This window comes from Hyperolius riggenbachi, chromosome 3 (assembly GCF_040937935.1).
Source record: "Hyperolius riggenbachi isolate aHypRig1 chromosome 3, aHypRig1.pri, whole genome shotgun sequence".
In the NCBI taxonomy this organism is placed as follows: Eukaryota; Metazoa; Chordata; class Amphibia; order Anura; family Hyperoliidae; genus Hyperolius; species Hyperolius riggenbachi.
Window position 1 is genome coordinate 441,680,760 of NC_090648.1, and position 19,443 is coordinate 441,700,202.

Sequence of the window (19,443 nt, forward strand, 5' to 3'; positions counted from 1 at the left end):
AGACGGCTGTTAAGTGCGTCCATTTGGTTTTGGTCTGCCGTTCTGTAACGATCGGTGTCAGCACACAGAGAGAATCTGATTGTTGGTGATCTGCAGTATCACCAAGAATACAGATATATACCTGATTATTGATGATCTGCAGAATCACCAATAATACAAGTATAACTAACCTCTGGACACCTGTATAGTGTGAGTGTTTGGTGCAACAGTAATGACTTTGAGTGGGACCACCCAAGGAGCAGGTGGTCCTTGGCAGTATGGGAAATACCTCCCTCTGGGAAGTGCAAAGACCTTTCAGCAGCCTGAGACATCCAAAGGGGTGGAGCCCCAGGCTGAATAGCATGAAGGCCCTGTGGCTGAGTGACACCTGGAAAGTGGGCGTCACAAGCAGGTCTGGAGACTAATCTCTCAATGGAGAGGGATAGCTCTCAAGATCGGGCAGGCCAGGTCGGCAACACACGGGCAGATATGGTACAGAGACAGAAGGCTGATTCGGTAACCAGGGGAAGGCAGGGTTGGCAACAGGTAATCAGATATTCGTAGGTCCCGATTCAGAAAGCAGAGGGATAGTCAGGAATGCAATAGGTCATAACAGATATCAAACAATGCCTAGTCTTGGGTGTGAGGTCCGTGTTCTCAACACCCTGGAACTAGTCTGGAGTATAACACAATGGTAACACAGTATCCCTGGTCTTGGGTGTGAGGTCCGTGGTCTCAACACCCTGGAAGGAACTAGTCTGAAGTATAATACGATGGTACACAGTATCCCTGGTCTTGGGTGTGAGGTCCGTGGTCTCAACACCCTGGAACTAGTCTGAAGTATAACACAATGATAACACAGTATCCCTAGTCTTGGGTGTGAGGTCCGTGGTCTCAACACCCTGGAACTAGTCTGAAGTATAACACAATAGTAATGCAGAAGTAATCTGGCTCTGTGTGAATTCCCAGGTCCTCCTGGTTCTAACACACTGTGGGATCTGACTATGGTCTGAGTGCTTTCACGTAAGTGTTCGCAACGGCAGACAACTTGAGACTGACCAGCAATAACTATATATAGAGCGGCGCTGCCCGGCGCCACCCATCGATGATCAACCAATAGCCACTTGCTCTGAGATCAGCTGACCAACCTGGTCAGCTGATCCCTCCTAGTTTGTCACAAAGGTTCTGCCTCTCAGCGCGCGCGCGCGCGTATTCCTCAATCCGTGTGCACCAACAGACCCAGCCACATCAGACGCACGCCGCTGCGTGCAAACCGCCGAGCTGGACGCGGAACCAGCCGCCTCGCCGCCAGTCCGTGCGGCGGCTTTTCCGCAATCTATTACACAGAGAAGGCCAGCATTCATAAGGGCACTGCTGCTGAACAGAGGAGCACGGGATGATGGGGAGGACACAGAAGGATTGCAGGGAGCTGGAAGAAGCCCCAGGTAAGTTTAACTGCCCACTTTTTAAATTTACTTTAGGTACCCTTTAAATTCCGTAACATTAAACTTTAAGAAAATTGTGTCACTATTTACAAAACACTTCTACTTGATTGCTATTTTTTTTTAAACATTTTGGATGTGTCTCTCCTACCCTGAGACCAAATTAAATCTAGAAGATAGCTGTCTTAGACTATTTTCAATTCAGTTTATTCTCATCTTTTTACTGGCAAGGGAATTGAATTGTCTGGGATCACTGTCAAAAACCTTGAAACTGTCTGATGCAAGTGCAAGCAGGCCTACTATTTCCTGCCCCGATAAATACAACAATACAAGGTTAAGTTTAGCTGAAGACGCATTCCAGAAGCATTAAAGAGACACTGAAGCGAAAAAAAAGTGATGATATTATGATTTGTATGTGTAGTACAGATAAGAAATAAAACATTAAGATCAGATACATCAGTGTAATTGTTTCCAGTATAGGAAGAGTTGAGAAACTCCAGTTGTTATCTCTATGCAAACAAGCCATTAAGCACTCCGACTAAGTTAGTCGTGGAGAGGGCTGTTATCTGACTTTTATTATCTCAACTGTTCCTGGACTATTTACTTTTCCTCTGCTAGAGGAGAGATCATTACTTCACAGACTGCTCTGAAAGACTCATTTTGAATGCTGAGTGTTGTGTAATCTGCACATATTATAGAATGATGCAATGTTAGAAAAAACACTATATACCTGAAAATAAAAGTATGAGAGTATTTTCTTTGCTGCTAATCTTCTAGTAATTATTCATAGTACACAACCAATTCACTATATCATATATTTTTTTTCGCTTCTGTGTCTCTTTAACCACTTGAGGACCGCCCCCAGCCGATGGGCGGCGGCAAAGTCCGGGCCCAAACGACCGCAATACGCCCATCGGCGGGGCGGCTGCGGGAGTGGCTATGCGGCGATCGTGTCATTCGCTGTAACCCGCCGGCCGTTCGGAAGCGCCCGCGGGTTACTAGCACCCGGATCGCCGCTACACGCATGTATAATAGGCTTTGTAATGTATACAAAGCCTATTATACTGGCTGCCTCCTGCCCTGGTGGTCCCAGTGTCCGAGGGACCACCAGGGCAGGCTGCAGCCACCCTAGTCTGCACCCAAGCACACTGATTTCCCCCCCCCCCGCCCCCTGATCGCCCACAGCACCCCTCAGACCCCCCCTGCCCACCCCCCAGACCACTGTTTGCACCCAGTCACCCCCCTAATCACCCATCAATCACTCCCTGTCACTATCTGTCAACGCTATTTTTTTTTTAGTCCCTAATCTGCCCCCTACTCCCTCCTGATCACCCCCCCACCCCTCAGATTCTCCCCAGACCCCCCCCATGTACTGTATGCATCTATCCCCCCTGATCACCTGTCAATCACCCGTCAATCACCCGTCAATCACCCCCTGTCACTGCCACCCATCAATCAGCCCCTAACCTGCCCCTTGCGGGCAATCTGATCACCCACCCACACCAATAGATCGCCCGCAGATCCGACATCAGATCACCTCCCAAGTGCAGTGTTTACATCTCTTCTCTCCTCTAAACACCCACTAATTACCCATCAATCACCCCCTATCACCACCTGTCACTGTTACCCATCAGATTAGACCCTAATCTGCCCCTTGCGGGCACCCAATCACCCGCCCACACGCTCAGATTGCCCTCAGACCCCCCCTTATCAATTCGCCAGTGCAATATTTACATCTGTTATTCCCTGTAATAACCCACTGATCACCTGTCAATCACCTACCAATCACCCATCAATCACCCCCTGTCACTGCCACCCATCAATCACCCCCTGTCACTGCCACCCATCAATCAGCCCCTAACCTGCCCCTTGCGGGCAATCTGATCACCCACCCACACCAATAGATTGCCCGCAGATCCGACATCAGATCACCTCCCAAGTGCAGTGTTTACATCTCTTCTCTCCTCTAAACACCCACTAATTACCCATCAATCACCCCCTATCACCACCTGTCACTGTTACCCATCAGATTAGACCCTAATCTGCCCCTTGCGGGCACCCAATCACCCGCCCACACGCTCAGATTGCCCTCAGACCCCCCCTTATCAATTCGCCAGTGCAATATTTACATCTGTTATTCCCTGTAATAACCCACTGATCACCTGTCAATCACCTATCAATCACCCCCTGTCACTGCCACCCATCAATCACCCCCTGTCACTGCCACCCATCAATCAGCCCCTAACCTGCCCCTTGCGGGCAATCTGATCACCCACCCACACCAATAGATCGCCCGCAGAACCGACATCAGATCACCTCCCAAGTGCAGTGTTTACATATCTTCTCTCCTCTAAACACCCACTAATTACCCATCAATCACCCCCTATCACCACCTGTCACTGTTACCCATCAGATTAGACCCTAATCTGCCCCTTGCGGGCACCCAATCACCCGCCCACACGCTCAGATTGCCCTCAGACCCCCCCTTCTCAATTCGCCAGTGCAATATTTACATCTGTTATTCCCTGTAATAACCCACTGATCACCTGTCAATCACCTATCAATCACCCCCTGTCACTGCCACCCATCAATCACCCCCTGTCACTGCCACCCATCAATCAGCCCCTAACCTGCCCCTTGCGGGCAATCTGATCACCCACCCACACCAATAGATCGCCCGCAGATCCGACATCCGATCACCTCCCAAGTGCAGTGTTTACATCTCTTCTCTCCTCTAAACACCCACTAATTACCCATCAATCACCCCCTATCACCACCTGTCACTGTTACCCATCAGATTAGACCCTAATCTGCCCCTTGCGGGCACCCAATCACCCGCCCACACCTCAGAACGCCCTCAGACTCCAGCCCTGATCACCTCGCTAGTGCATTGCTTGCATCTATTTCCCCCCTCTAATCACACCTTGAGACACCCATCAATCACCTCCTGTCACCCCCTAGCACACCTACCCATCAGATCAGGCCCTAATTTGCCCCGTGTGGGCTCCTGATCACTCGGCCAAACCCTCAGATCCCCCTCAGACCCCCTTCCGATCACCTCCCCAGTGCATTGATTGCATCTATTTTCCCCTCTAACCGCCCCCTGAGACACCCATCAATCACCTCCTGTCACCCCCCTAGCACTCCTATCCATCAGATCAGGCCCAAAACATCCTGTCATCTAAGAGGCCACCCTGCTTATGACCGGTTCCACAAAATTTGCCCCCTCATAGACCACCTGTCATCAAAATTTGCAGATGCTTATACCCCTGAACAGTCATTTTGAGACATTTGGTTTCCAGACTACTCACAGTTTTGGGCCCGTAAAATGCCAGGGCAGTATAGGAACCCCACAAGTGACCCCATTTTAGAAAGAAGACACCCCAAGGTATTCTGTTAGGTGTATGATGAGTTCATAGAAGATTTTATTTTTTGTCAAAAGTTAGCGGAAATTGGATTTTTATTGTTTTTTTCACAAAGTGTCATTTTTCACTAACTTGTGACAAAAAAAAAATCTTCTATGAACTCACCATACCCCTAACGGAATACCTTGGGGTGTCTTCTTTCTAAAATGGAGTCACTTGTGGGGTTCCTATACTGCCCTGGCATTTTAGGGGCCCTAAACCGTGAGGAGTAGTCTAGAAAACAAATGCCTCAAAATGACCTGTGAATATGACGTTGGGCCCCTTAGCGCACCTAGGCTGCAAAAAGTGTCACACATGTGATATCGCCATACTCAGGAGAAGTAGTATAATGTGTTTTGTGGTGTATTTTTACACATACCCATGCTGGGTGGGAGAAATCTCTCTGTAAATGGACAATTGTGTGTAAAAAAATTAAAAATGTGTCATTTACAGAGCTATTTCTCCCACCCAGCATGGTTATATGTAAAAATACACCACAAAACACATTATACTACTTCTTCTGAGTACGGCGATATCACATGTGTGACACTTTTTTGCAGCCTAACTGTGCTAAGGGGCCCAAAGTCCAATGAGTACCATTAGGATTTCACGGGTCATTTTGAGACATTTGGGTTCAAGACTACTCCTCACGGTTTAGGGCCCCTAAAATGCCAGGGCAGTATAGGAACCCCACAAGTGACCCCATTTTAGAAAGAAGACACCCCAAGGTATTCTGTTAGGTGTATGATGAGTTCATAGAAGATTTTATTTTTTGTCACAAGTTAGCGGAAATTGATATGTATTGTTTTTTTTTTCACAAAGTGTCATTTTCCGCTAACTTGTGACAAAAAAAACATCTTCTATGAACTCACCATACTCCTAACAGAATACCTTATGGTGTCTTCTTTCTAAAATGGGGTCACTTGTGGGGTTCCTATACTGCCCTGGCATTTTAGGGGCCCTAAACCGTGAGCAGTAGTCTAGAATCCAAATGCCCTTAAAATGACCTGTGAATAGGACGTTAGGCCCCTTAGCGCACCTAGGTTGCAAAAAAGTGTCACACATGTGGTATCGCCATACTCAGGAGAAGTAGTATATTGTGTTTTGGGGTGTATTTTTACACATACCCATGCTGGGTGGGAGAAATCTTTCTGTAAATGGACAATTGTGTGTAAAAAAAATCAAACAATTGTCATTTACAGAGATATTTCTCCCACCCAGCATGGGTATGTGTAAAAATACACCCCAAAACACATTATACTACTTCTCCTGAGTACGGCGGTACCACATGTGTGGCACTTTTTTGCACCCTAAGTGCGCTAAGGGGCCCAAAATCCAATGAGTACCTTTAAGATTTCACAGGTCATTTTGCGACATTTGGTTTCAAGACTACTCCTCACGGTTTAGGGCCCCTAAAATGCCAGGGCAGTATAGGAACCCCACAAATGACCCCATTTTAGAAAGAAGACACCCCAAGGTATTCCGTTAGGAGTATGGTGAGTTCATAGAAGATTTTATTTTTTGTCACAAGTTAGCGGAAAATTACACTTTGTGAAAAAAAACAATTAAAATCAATTTCCGCTAACTTGTGACAAAAAAAAAAATCTTCTATGAACTCACCATCCTCCTAACGGAATACCTTGGGGTGTCTTCTTTCTAAAATGGGGTAATTTGTGGGGTTCCTATACTGTCCTGACATTTTAGGGGCCCTAAACCGTGAGGAGTAGTCTTGAAATGAAATTTCTCAAAATGCCCTGTGAAATCCTAAAGGTACTCATTGAACTTTAGGCCCCTTAGCGCAGTTAGGGTGCAAAAAATTGCCACACATGTGGTATCGCCGTACTCAGGAGAAGTAGTATAATGTGTTTTGGGGTGTATTTTTCCACATACCCATGCTGAGTGGGAGAAATATCTCTATAAATAGACAATTGTGTGTAAAAAAAAATAAAACAATTGTCATTTACGGAGATATTTCTCCCACCCAGCAGGGGTATGTGTAAAAATACACCCCAAAACACATTATACTACTTCTCCTGAGTACGGCAATACCACATGTGTGGCACTTTTTTGCAGCCTAACTGCGCTAAGGGGCCCAAAGTCCAATGAGCATCTTTAGGCTTTACAGGGGTGCTTACAATTAGGCACCCCCCAAAATGCCAGGACAGTGAACACACCCCACAAATGACCCCATTTTGGAAAGTAGACACTTTAAGGTATTCAGAGAGGAGCATAGTGAGTCCGTGGCAGATTTCATTTTTTTTTGTCGCAAGTTAGAAGAAATGGAAACTTTTTTTTTGTCACAAAGTGTCATTTTCCGCTAACTTGTGACAAAAAATAAAATCTTCTATGAACTCACCATGCCTCTCACTGAATACTTTGGGATGTCTTCTTTCCAAAATGGGGTCATTTGGGGGGTATTTGTACTATCCTGGAATTTTAGCCCCTCATGAAACCTGACAGGTGCGCAGAAAAGTCAGAGATGCTTGAAAATGGGAAAATTCACTTTTGGCACCATAGTTTGTAAACGCTATAACTTTTACCCAATCCAATAAATATACACTGAATGTTTTTTTTTAAATCAAAGACATGTAGCAGAATAACTTTCGCGCTCAAATGTATAGGAAATTTTACTTTATTTGAAAAATGTCAGCACAGCAATTTAAAAAAGTCATTTTTTTGCCAAAATTCATGTCTTTTTTGATGAATATAATAAAAACTAAAACTCGCAGCAGCAATCAAATAGCAGCAAAAGAAAGCTGTATTAGTGACAAGAAAAGGAGGTAAAATTCCTTTAGGTGGTAGGTTGTATGACCGAGCAATAAACCGTGAAAGCTGCAGTGGTCTGAATGGAGAAAAAGGCTCTGGTCCTTAAGGGGCGAAAAGACTGTGGTCCTTAAGTGGTTAAATCATGTCTGTGCATCCTGCCTTCCCTATGCAACTCAATAGTATTTATGAAGGTGTAAAATAAATTTTTGTCCCTGTTGATAAATCAAATAGTCATATTTCTTCCTTCTGAGTGTGCAGTAGACAGCAAGGATACCTACCACACTCTCTGAGAGCCTGATTGCCTGAGCACTGGACCCATCCATTGGCTAACCCATCTTCCATAGGACATACATTTCCATAGAACGCTTCCTCAAAGAAAGTCACTGTGTGAAGGAGGGTAAGTGGCAGCCTGTTCTGTTAGGAATCATATAGAGTCATTTCCTGCCTGCTGGTGGTAGTATTGAGTTGGACTACCCTGGACTTCCACCACCCACCAGCAGGTGGCCTGTTACTTCTGGCCTGTGTGTGCTTCAGGAGCACTGTCTGCAAACTCACAGCTGCATCCTGTTGTGATCATGCATGGACTATATAAGAACTGCTTTTTCCTCCTGCTATTTTCCAGAGCTTTGTTGCTCCCAGGCCTGAGTATTCTGGGCACTGCTGTAAACCTAATTCTGATCCTGTACTTGTTCCACTCATTTTCTGCTGAAACTACCAGCTTGTCTTTACTCTGCCTCTTGCTTGTTCCTTTTGTACTGTTCCTTATCTGATAACCTGCTGCTGAACCTGTTTCTCTGTTTGACTCTGCTCCTTTGATATCATTATGTTTGTATATAACTATGTGTTGTATATGTCTGCATATATCGCATTTATATTGTTTTGTAAAGTTCGATTGGTAAGGGTGTCGGTCGTATTTATTAGGGATCATCAGTAAGATGCAAATATTTCCTAGTTCATGCAGGTTTATTTAAGTTTTAATATATACAGATTGAAAATTAAGCAATTAGGCTGGGTGCATACTTGTCAGTGCGTGAAAGGTCGTGTTTTCTGTCATGTGCGTTTTTGCAGGGTTTTTTGTGCATTTCTTTTGCATTTTATTTCCCACATATGAGTTTTTCTTGCGTTTTGTGCGCGTTTTAATGCATTTGCAGTTCGCATATACAAAAATCATATGCATTTTGCATGCATTTTTATATTGTGTTTTATGCAATTCACTAGGAAATAAACAGGAAGCGGAAATACATCAGAAAACCGTTTGTTTAAAAAAAACAAACATGAAAAATGCAGGCAAAATGCATAACATTGCGTCACTACTGACTTTCATTATGTGCATAAAACCAGTGTTTTTAAAAATGCATATTACAAAACACATACCGTATTTTCCACCGTATAAGTTGCACTCTTTCTCCCCCTAAAATGGGGAGAAAAAGTCTTATACGGCAGAGGCAGGGAATCCCCAACTTGCGAACACCCACCGATATGAACCGCCGTCCCGCCGCCATTGGGGATTCCCTGCCTGTGTGCGTGATCACTGTGCCTGGCTCCCCCGCGTGCCTCAGCTCTTCCCCTCTCATTTCCTCCTGTCCCCCTCCATATGTGCATCTCCCCCCCCCCCCCCCGCGTGTCTCCGATATGCCCGATGTAAGTCCTTCCCACCTCCGGGTCGGCAGCGGCTTACCGGATACATGCCGCCGCGAAGTCTGCAGACACCCAGCTGCTCCATATGTTTCCTCTACTGTGCGGCTTGTGCTGATTGCGTCATCAGTAGCTGCGCCGTAGAGGAAACATATGGAGCAGCCCGGTGTCTGCAGGGTTCGCAGCGGCATGTATCCGGTAAGCTGCTGCCACTGCAGACCCAGAGGGGGGGAAAGGAATTACAATGGGAATATCGGAGACAAGCGGGGGAGACGCACATATGGAGGAAGGCAGGAGGAAATTAGAGGGGGAAAGATGAGGCACGCGGGGGAGCCAGACAAAGAAGGACATGTGAAATGGCCATTGTGCATCTTGCTTCCCACCTCCTCACCTGCATATGAGAACCCCATTCCTTGCAAACAACCCCAACCATATTGGTTTATATGATTGTGCTACTTACACTGGTGAATACAGTCATGGCTGTGCTCAATACACTTGTTGTTTGAAAATTCTCCTTTCTTCTTGCATGATGCACGCTGGACAGGACACTCAATGTACTAAAGGGTGGGTGAGGTCAGAGCAGGAACATCAACCAGGCAACCTTGGCAGGTGTTTAGGGCCAAGTGGATGTCAAGGAGCCCACCTGCCACCTTCTTTGACTTCTCTTAAAGGACAACTGTAGTGAGAAGAATATGGAGGCTGCCATATTTATTTCTGTTATCAATTTGGCTGCAGTAGTGTCTGATTAACGCCAGAAACAAGCATGCTGTCCATCTTGTCAGACCTGACAATAATGTCAGGAACACCTGATCTGCTGCATGCTTGTTCAGGGTCTATGGCTAAAAGGAGGCAGGGGGTCAGCAGGACAGCTAGGCAACTGGTATTGTTTAACCTTCCTGGCGGTAAGCCCGAGCTGAGCTCGGGCTTTGCCGCGCAGGAGGATTTCTCAGGCCCTGCTGGGCCGATTTGCATAATTTTTTTTTGTACACGCAGCTAGCACTTTGCTAGCTGCGTGTACTGCCCGATCGCCGCCACTCCGCGCCGATTCGCCGCTTCCTGCAGCGCCCCCCCAGACCCCATGCGCTGCCTGGCCAATCAGACGGGGGAAGCCCTAATGGAAATCCCGTTCAGAACGGGATTTCCGGACGGGCTTGATCGCCGGAGGCTATCAGAAGGGGTGGGGGGATGCCGCTGCACAGCGGCTGTCATATAGCTAGCGCTAGGCTAGCTGCATGATTAAAAAAAATAAAATTTAAAAATAGTGCTGCGCTGCCCCCTGGCGGTTTTAATTGACCGCCAGGAGGGTTAAAAGGAAATAAATATGGTAGCCTCCATATTCCTCTCGCTTAAGTTGTCCTTTAACTTCAGCTTACTAAAAAGGCCACAAGGGGGCCTCAAATATTCTACCTTGCCTAGGGCCCATTACATCTTAATCCATCTCTGTGTGAGAAGCATATTGCTCATTGCTTTGTTGTCTTTCTTCACCTGCTAGTGAGTGCTGCAAAACCATTTGGTCTGGTTTTTCCTCTGTCTATTGTTTAATCATCCATTTTCCCCTGTTGCCTACTGCAAATAGTTGAAGGTTATAGTTCTGTTTCAGGAGGTAATAGCTGCTTTACTTGGTATAACTGCATTTTTATGCCAGAGTCTATTTATGCAATGATCTTACTCTGAGCTCATGTGCAATTGTGGTGCCAAATGAGACTAAACAAGTGAAACCAAAAGATCAGTATAGATAGTCAATGGGATGATTTTGCGAATTGTACACAGCTTGAAGTCCCAACAAAATCTTCAGTCAGTGCATTGGTCCAATTCTAAGCTACACACAATATTTTGCATGCAAGCTTCTTATTGGCCATCTCTTACAGGGAACCTGGTAAATAGATTTTTTTATATATTTTTATTTTTTTATTTTTTTAGAATTAATTCAGTAAATTTAGACATTTTTTTATTTTTTATTTAATGTACCCTATACATGTTTAAAGCAACACTGAAACCTGTTAAGAGTTTTACTTACCTCAGGCTTCTGCCAGCTCCCTGCAGCCAACCTGTGCCCACGCAGCCACTCACCAATGCTCTGGTCCCACGCCGCGACTCACTTTCACTATGTGCAGTTCGACCGCACTGCACCTACGTGGCCCTGGCCGCATGCGTCCTTGTTCATGCTCCCGTAACTGGACGCGTACTGTGCAGGCGCAGTAGAGATTTCTCGTACAAGTGCTGCCACCTCTAGGGGAACTATCCGCACCTCCCCCCACCTCCAATATATGGAACCTTGGTCTGAATGGGCCGATAGCCTTCCTGTATCTCCGTGGGACTAAAGCGTGCCATATGTGTGGCTTTGACCTTTTCCAGTATGGAATCTCCCCCTGGTATTTCCATTTGGTAAAATCTAAAACTGAGCATTAGATGAAATGCGATTGACATTGGTAAATGGGTGAAGCTGGGAAAAAGGGTGAAGAGTTATCATCAATGGAATGCCCGAGTGTGATTGCAAAAACCTCTATCCAATACTGCATGGAATGAACCTTACAAAACCCTGATGACAAATCTCCACTTGATTAAATAATGGAAGTAAGTAAATGTGTGTGCCACGAATAGCGGCCTGTGACTTCCCAACCTTCAGTTCATTTGATTCCCAGAATAAGTTTGGTTGCTGTAACAATCAGAAGCACTTTACTTACAGTGTGAGGCTGCCTGAGTGTGGGAAAATATGTCCAAGGCCCGGTGTCACAGGCTGCCTCAGCCGTGTACGAGATAAAGGCAGAGCTGTCTGGCAAATCACACACAGTTTGCCCTTGTGCCATTTTCTGGCCTCCACCCCTTGTTATTGCTTGCCCTGAATATCCCAAAACACTTCTGACAGCACAGTGCTGAGTGTAAAGTCCCTCAATTAGTTACCGTTCTCCACTCACAAACATGCTAAGTGTTCTGGACGTTCCTATAGATTCCCAGTGGCAGCCTGAGAAGCTGTGACGGCAGCCATTGTTTTTTGTCAGCAATCCATGAAATCACATTAGCAAAGATCTTTCTATATAGAGGAAAGAGATTATTCACAGGCAGCCATTTGCTGTAATTTATGGTACATTCAATACATAGAATGTTAAAGCTGATAATGTAACATATACACAAAATACATCTTATATTATTTAAAGTGAGCCGGAGGTGAAAATAAACTGATGGAATAAACAATTGTATCTATCCTCCTACTCCTAAAAATTACTTTTTTCTTAAGCAATCCCATAGTTTTACTTTATGTTTAATCATTTACAAAGTACATTTAATGTTTTATTATCTCTGCTCAATGGCAGTCTTTTAAATGTCCCAGAGCTAAAATACATGATTTTGACTTATTTTATCTATCCCCTGCAGTCAAGAGCTCTTTTCTGCTAGGAAAGAGTTTTATGGCTGTAATTCCTTATCAGTAAATACCTGAAGGTTAACTCTTTTTTTTTTTTTTTTTTATTAGGCAGAGAAAAATACAGTCTACTTATTAATAAGTTGCACTGCACATACACGTTTATCTTATCATGTCACATGTCACCTCGGTTACACTTTTATAAATAACCCGCAATGTAACATTACAAACTCAGCATACAAAGAAGATAATCAGAGCTCTTTAGTGCAGAGAAATAAGATACTCAGAGGACTCCGGTGCAGGGGCATAAATAAAAACAATTGTCCTCCCAGCAAAATTCCCATTATTCACATCCCTTTCATCTTTACACCCTTGGTGACCCTCTGTGCCTGGAAGCCTATCTGCAAGGCCCCTTATGGTATGCATGGTCAAATGATCAGACCCTTATAACAGCACGGCAGCCATCCATAACAATGTTACCATAATATCACCTGACCTGGAGGGTGGAACCCTGTATCAGAAGACAGGGGCAGGGCTGGATTTCTGGCCAGGCCACATAGGCCGTGGCCTAGAGCGCCAGATAAAATTGTTTGGATGGCCGGATTGTTTGGATGGCCGGGTCTGGCAGCCACGTGACTGGTGACTTTTCACACAAGTGAAGAGTCATCTGCCAGCAAAAGCTCTGCTGCTCATCTGAGTGGGCACTTTGAGAGCTGCCATCAGTACTGCAGTCCCCGTTCAAGTGAGCCTCTGCCTCCAGCAACCCAACCCAGTGACACTATGGCTCTCCCTGCTGCTGCACACCAGCAACCCCCTCAAACTGGCACTTGATTCAATGCTGTAGTGGCTTAACAGCTGTTACAAACATTGCTGTCTCTGCAAGACCGGGGGTACTTGGCAATTTCAGCTGCCTCTGTGTAAAGCCATGCTGTGACAGCTGGTAACATATTACCTGCACCAGTCTCCCCAGCCCCCATCTCTGCACCCAATCCTTCAGTCCACACACATATAGACATGGTTTTCAGTGAGTGCAGCATAATCCACCTCCAGACTAAGGAAATTGGGAGAAATGGATTGGCATAACCATCTGGCCCTTGGATGCCCTCCAATCGAATCACTAAAACATTGACAGTACCTCATTGCCTGCAGGAAGTGACATCACGTGTGTCCAACTGATGAACCAAAGAAATGAAACTGCAGCCAGCCTCTGCAAGTGGCCAGGTACTTCCTGGTGATGGACAGTGAGAGGAGACAGAGAGAGGTTAGGGCTGTTTCGCACAGGCTTCTGCCGAGTTTCTGCTCAGTGTGGTGTTCAACCGCCAGGAATTTTTTTCCCCAAAAATTCCAGCATTTAACAGCTAAGCTTTTAATTTCTTTTGAAGGCTTTTAATAGCTTTCAGTTCGTAGCGTTTGAGAGGCTTGCGTTTTCTGGGCTTTTGGTGGCTTTGCAGGATTTGTGTCTGCAGGAAGTGGGAATACGTGCTTTTGTTGGCTTTCATTGGCTTTCAGTGGCTTTTGCTAGCATTCAAACGCAACACCAGAAACTTCTAGAAGCTGCATGTTGCTTTTGAGATGATATGAGATGCCGGGATCTACTAACAGCAACATGCTTTCATGAAAGCCTGCAAAAGCTTGTACCAAAAGCTCCCATTCACTTGCATGGGACGGCGCTCGATCCCTAAAAACATCTCTTTTAAAACACCATGTTTAACACCCGCCACGCGTCTGTGTGAACCAGACCTTATGGCAATGGCATAAGGGATGCATATCAATTGTATGTGCTGCAATGGTTATGGTACAAGAAGGTATTACTTTTGCACTGCCCACCACTACCAAGGTCGAGCGAGGGGGAGTTATGTCACTAGTTGTACTCATACAGAATTAAATTACATGGACCTGGGCCCTTCTGACTGCATGAAGCAGGGGATGCAAGGATTCCCATTTCTGTCCTATATCTGCACCATTGTTATACATTTAAAGTATTTTTACTTTCTGGCAATTAAAAAATCTATGTAACTGTCTTTTTAGCAAATGACGAAGCTGCTTGGAATATTGCATCTTAAAATAGCACAGCACATCATGAGCTGGTCCTACGCAGCACAATGCATCACATTGTTTGCAGGGCTGGCATACAGCAGAATGTTAAGTGAGTCACTCTAATAATGACCCATTCATAATAATTAGTTAATACTTGATACCAATGCTGAGAGCTGGCAGCCTGAAGCCAGGAAATACACATTTTCCTTCTAGCATAATATAGGGCCTTGCTTTAGTTCTTTGAGGTGCACTTTATGTGTGTTAAGCTGCTGAGAGAAAGCCGTAGGTGGTTTCCATGTCAACACTGATGATAATGAAACGCAAATTAAAAGTTCTGTTTTATCTTATTGCCAGTGATGGTATGTATAGAACACTGACTCATTCTCTATTTTTAAGGCAAAAAAAGCAATACTGAGACATTAAAAAGTATCCAGGGCAGTTATTAATGTAAAAAAGGGAACATAGAGGCATGCTCCTATCTGAAGGACATGCATCTGTGTGCCATCCATGCTGCTTTTAGTCCCCCTATGTGGCATAGGGGGACTAAGAGCAGTGGAGGAGGGGCTAGCGTGGTGCTATCCCCTCCCCCAGAATCGGGCGACAGAGTGATAGGGAAAGGCCGCCCTTTGCAGGAGAGGGACTCCTGCATAATGCCCTTTCCCCGCCAAGGAGAGACTCTCACTGGCTCTCCTCTGCCTGTTCCCAGCCACTCCCCGGCCCTGCCACCCCCCTTCCAACCAAATTACCCCCAGGGCTCCTGAGCTGGCTGCCGGGCCCAATTCATTCCCCCCATCATACAATGTCATTAGGTATCCATTATACTGTATGTCCCCTAAAAAGCATTTTTGGGGTTCCCATTATTCACCTCCTTATTTTCCTGTACAGAACAAACACACAACATCTCCTCTGTCATGGGTCACCATAGCTGGAGGGGCACCTTGGGGGGCCCCACAGGCTCTGGGACCCTGGGGCAATTGCCCCCTTTGCCTCTATGGAAGCACTGGCCCTGGGAAGTATACAGTATTTCCCTACTGATTACCTAATTTAATCCTTGGCTGCGTAAATTGGGGTCTGGCTACTGCTGTCATCCAAATTACTGCTATAGACATTATTAACATTACAGCCTACGGCAGTGCCCAAATCAAGCCCAGCGTGGTGCACAGGGCCAGTTTCTGTAAAAGGCCACTAAGACCCTGGCCTTGGGTGGCAGCTGGCCACGGGGCGGGTGGACATGGAAAACGGATTGCTGCATATGGAAGAAGAGGCTGCAAATTGAATACAAAGTTTGCAAATAAGGAGCAACACATGGAAATAGGCAGCTGCTGCCCAAAGGACCTGTATAGAACTGAAGGGAGCTGCTGTACATATAGGTTAGACATGGAAGAGAGGGTGCTGCACATGGAAGGGAAGCTGCAAGAAAGTTGGCCTAGGGGTGGAAAAAGTATAAATCCAGCCTTGGTGGCGCAGAGTTGGCTCCAAAATGACCTGAGTTGCTCCGTACAACGCTAGATTCTTGGCAGAGTCTGTGATTATTGGCCATCACAGCGTTCGTACAGGGCTTAAAGGGAAGGTCCAAGGAGCACAACAATAAAAAATCCACTTACCTGGGGCTTCCACCAGCCCCTGGGGGCCGTCCTGTGCCCTTGCCGCAGCTCCGGTGGCTCCCGGCCCCTCCACTGCAGATGACGACCTCGCCAGGTCCACATCTACTTGCGCTCCAGCATGCGGCTCATGCAGTTGCACTGACGGAATCCGGACTGTACTGCAGTACAGTCCGGCTGATGTCAGCGTGACTATGTGAGAAGCACGTTGGAGCGCAAGTAGGCCTCCTATACCAGAGAGGACCTTCGGGCAACCGGCAGGGAGCAGAACTGTGGGGAGGGCACAGGATGGCTGCCAGGGGCAGGAGGAAGCCCCAGGTAAGTGGATTTTTTTATTTTTAAGCTCCTCGGACGTGTCCTTTAAGATTACGTAAAGTTATAAATGTCTTCATTATTAATGATTTATATTTAGGATGCACAATAGTTAACTGTATATAAAACCAAGATTCCCAGCTCAATGTTTCCCAGCAAAGACTTCATTAATATCTGCAACACTGTAAATGAAGATATTTAATTTGCACATTTGAAATTTCCCTCGAGGTATATTTTCATCTGCACTATTTCAATGGATACAGAAATGATCACAAACATGAAAGGAGTTCCAGTTCCCAGGAGGGTCCGAGCCTTATAATTAAGGAGAGAGGCGAGAACTGTCAGCTCATATACCCAATGTGTTTAGCGTGATTGGTAAAGACTCCTCTGCGCCTCCTCGTTTTTTACCTCTCCCTGGTGTATTCTGAGGAGATGTTAATTCAAAATGCTCACAGCTGAAAAACATCAATGCTGTAAAGCTGCTCACATCCTTAAATAATAATATTTATCTTAAGCGGAACCTTTGACAGGTGTTCACTGTTGTCTGGGTTTCTGTTGAGCAGAGTTTTCCTTCACTTCCTGTCCCTAACAAGCAGCACTAGGATAGCAAGTGAATGGAAACTTTTACAGCAAAGGAGTTGGGATGAGTTTGCCAATAAAGATGCTCTGACGAGTTTCGTTTAACTACTTGTGTCCTTGAGAAAGGAACTGCTGTGAAATTTCTTTTACTTTCAAAGGGTTAGCAATACAGGAAATCAGAGACCATATTAGTTAGACAATGGCTCAAAAGCAATTTTTCAGTGGGTGTGTATCAGATTTGAAGCTGTCTGGTTCTCACACTGAACTTCAGTATATCTGTGTTTAGCAGCTTTCTGTGCAATCTGCAACTTACCCCGCCCCATCCCATGCAGAGATTGGCTGGTAAGTGAGACGTAAGTACTTCCTGCAGCCAGCACTGACTTCCCAGCAAAACTTTGACCTCCCCCTAATGTTCACACCCTTTACCTTGCCTAGCTCTGTTGACCCTCACAGCCTCGGGGTCCATCTTGCAAGTGTGGACATTATAATCTTCACACCCATCACAAGTGTAGTCACAAAACACCTGATCTGAAGGATGGGCCTCTATTGGAGGGAGTGAAGTAGTAGTTGGGTGCCCTTACAGTTTTGGGCCCCCATGTGGTTGCAGGTGCTTCTCCCCTGTAGTTTCGCCCCTGCTTCCGGCCTCTGCTTCCAGGCATCTTCTTAGGTTTTGTCATGAAACTGTAACATACAGCGCCTCACAACTTTTTGAGACAAGAAAGATGGACACCTTTAAAACACACTCCTGCCACACCCCTAACCACACCCCTGCCACACCCCTAACCATATCCCCGCCACACCCCTTGTCATGGACATCCCTAAGAATTTATAAGCAAAAGATGTAGTAAATTAATTCAAAGCATACTTGTACTTTCTATCATCATTAGTTTTCCTTCATATGTACATTTAAAAATAAGAAACATATCAGTTTAAAAGATGGGAATAAAATTTAGTCAGCAAAGTACATTTTTCAGTAGAAAAAAAATATATTTACTTAGATCTGTAAATAAGTCCTAAAAGAGGGACAAATGAGGAAGAAAAAGCTAGAGATAGGTTTGGTTCTCAAAGAGCGACTGTCTGTGATGATCCGCTCAGCTGGCTGCACTGGCAGACAGCTGTTTGACCATTCCTCTAGTCTGTGGGCTGCAGGTCTCAGGAAGAGAGACCTGTCTTTCCATTGCAAGTTTCTGGTCTGTTCTGCTGCTGAGGAATTTGCATACATTCATTATGCAAATCCCCTACCTGCCTCCTTTGATGACTGGCAGTATAAAGAGCTATGTTTCCCAGAGTCCTTTGCTGGTCATTCCTTCAGGGTTTGTAGTAAACACTCCTAGAGTGTCAGCCATGCTACTTCTTGTTAAAGTTTGCTTAGAGTAATTCATGAGACTGCACTAGGTAGTTTCCCTAGTGCAGTTAGGATTGCATATCTGTTTGTTTGTCTGTTGCGATTGTCCTGTCCCAGCGGTGGTCAACGGGAAATCGTTCTGTGTGTCTGGGTGCTAACCGGAACAGCGGTTGTTACTGGTAGCCCCTTCTGATCTGTCTTGCCTGGATCGCACTCGCCTTGCGCTAGTGCTGTGGATCCTTCTGTTCTGTTTCCCTGGATCGCACTAGCCTCTAGCGCTAGCGCTGTGGATCCTTCTGATCTGTTTTCTTGTTCCTGAGTTTAGATCGCACTAGCCGCTAGCGTTAGCGGCTGTGGATATTTCTGATCTGTGTTCCTGCTTGGATCACACTTGCTCTGGCGGAAGAGCGGTGGATCCTTTCTGCCTAGTTCTTGTTTCTCGTTTGTCTGTCTTGTCTGATACGGGCGCTTGCCGTAGGCTCGGTGAGGTAACCGTTAAGCAAGCGTTCACGTTCTGTTTCGTGTTTGTCTGTCGGTGGTTAGTTAGGCGTGTTTGTCTCTGTTGTGCTTAACACGCGGAGACCGCGCATAAACGCGTTCGCTGTTGCAAATGAGTGCGGTGTTCGCATTTAGTTAGCGTTTGTTATTTTCTTTATCATTCTCATTGTATTATTTGCTGTGCCTTTGCTCCTCTTGTGTTCTGTTCTAGTCTGTCTTGTGTCACTTCTGGCGATCGCCTTTCTCGCGATCGCGTTCCTACTTTTGTTTCTGCTGATGTGTGTTCACCGTCGCAGGGTCGCGACTAGATTGGTGAACACACATTCGTCCTGTCCCTGTGCTCTTTCTCTTTATGGGCTGTTCAGCCCCGCATTGTCTTGATCTGTACAATCCCCATCTGGCATCTGTGGCCGTGCAGCGATTGTACTCGTCTGCACTCCACAGCGCCATCTGCCGGTGGGAATTGCCCTCTGCTGGTGCATTGCAC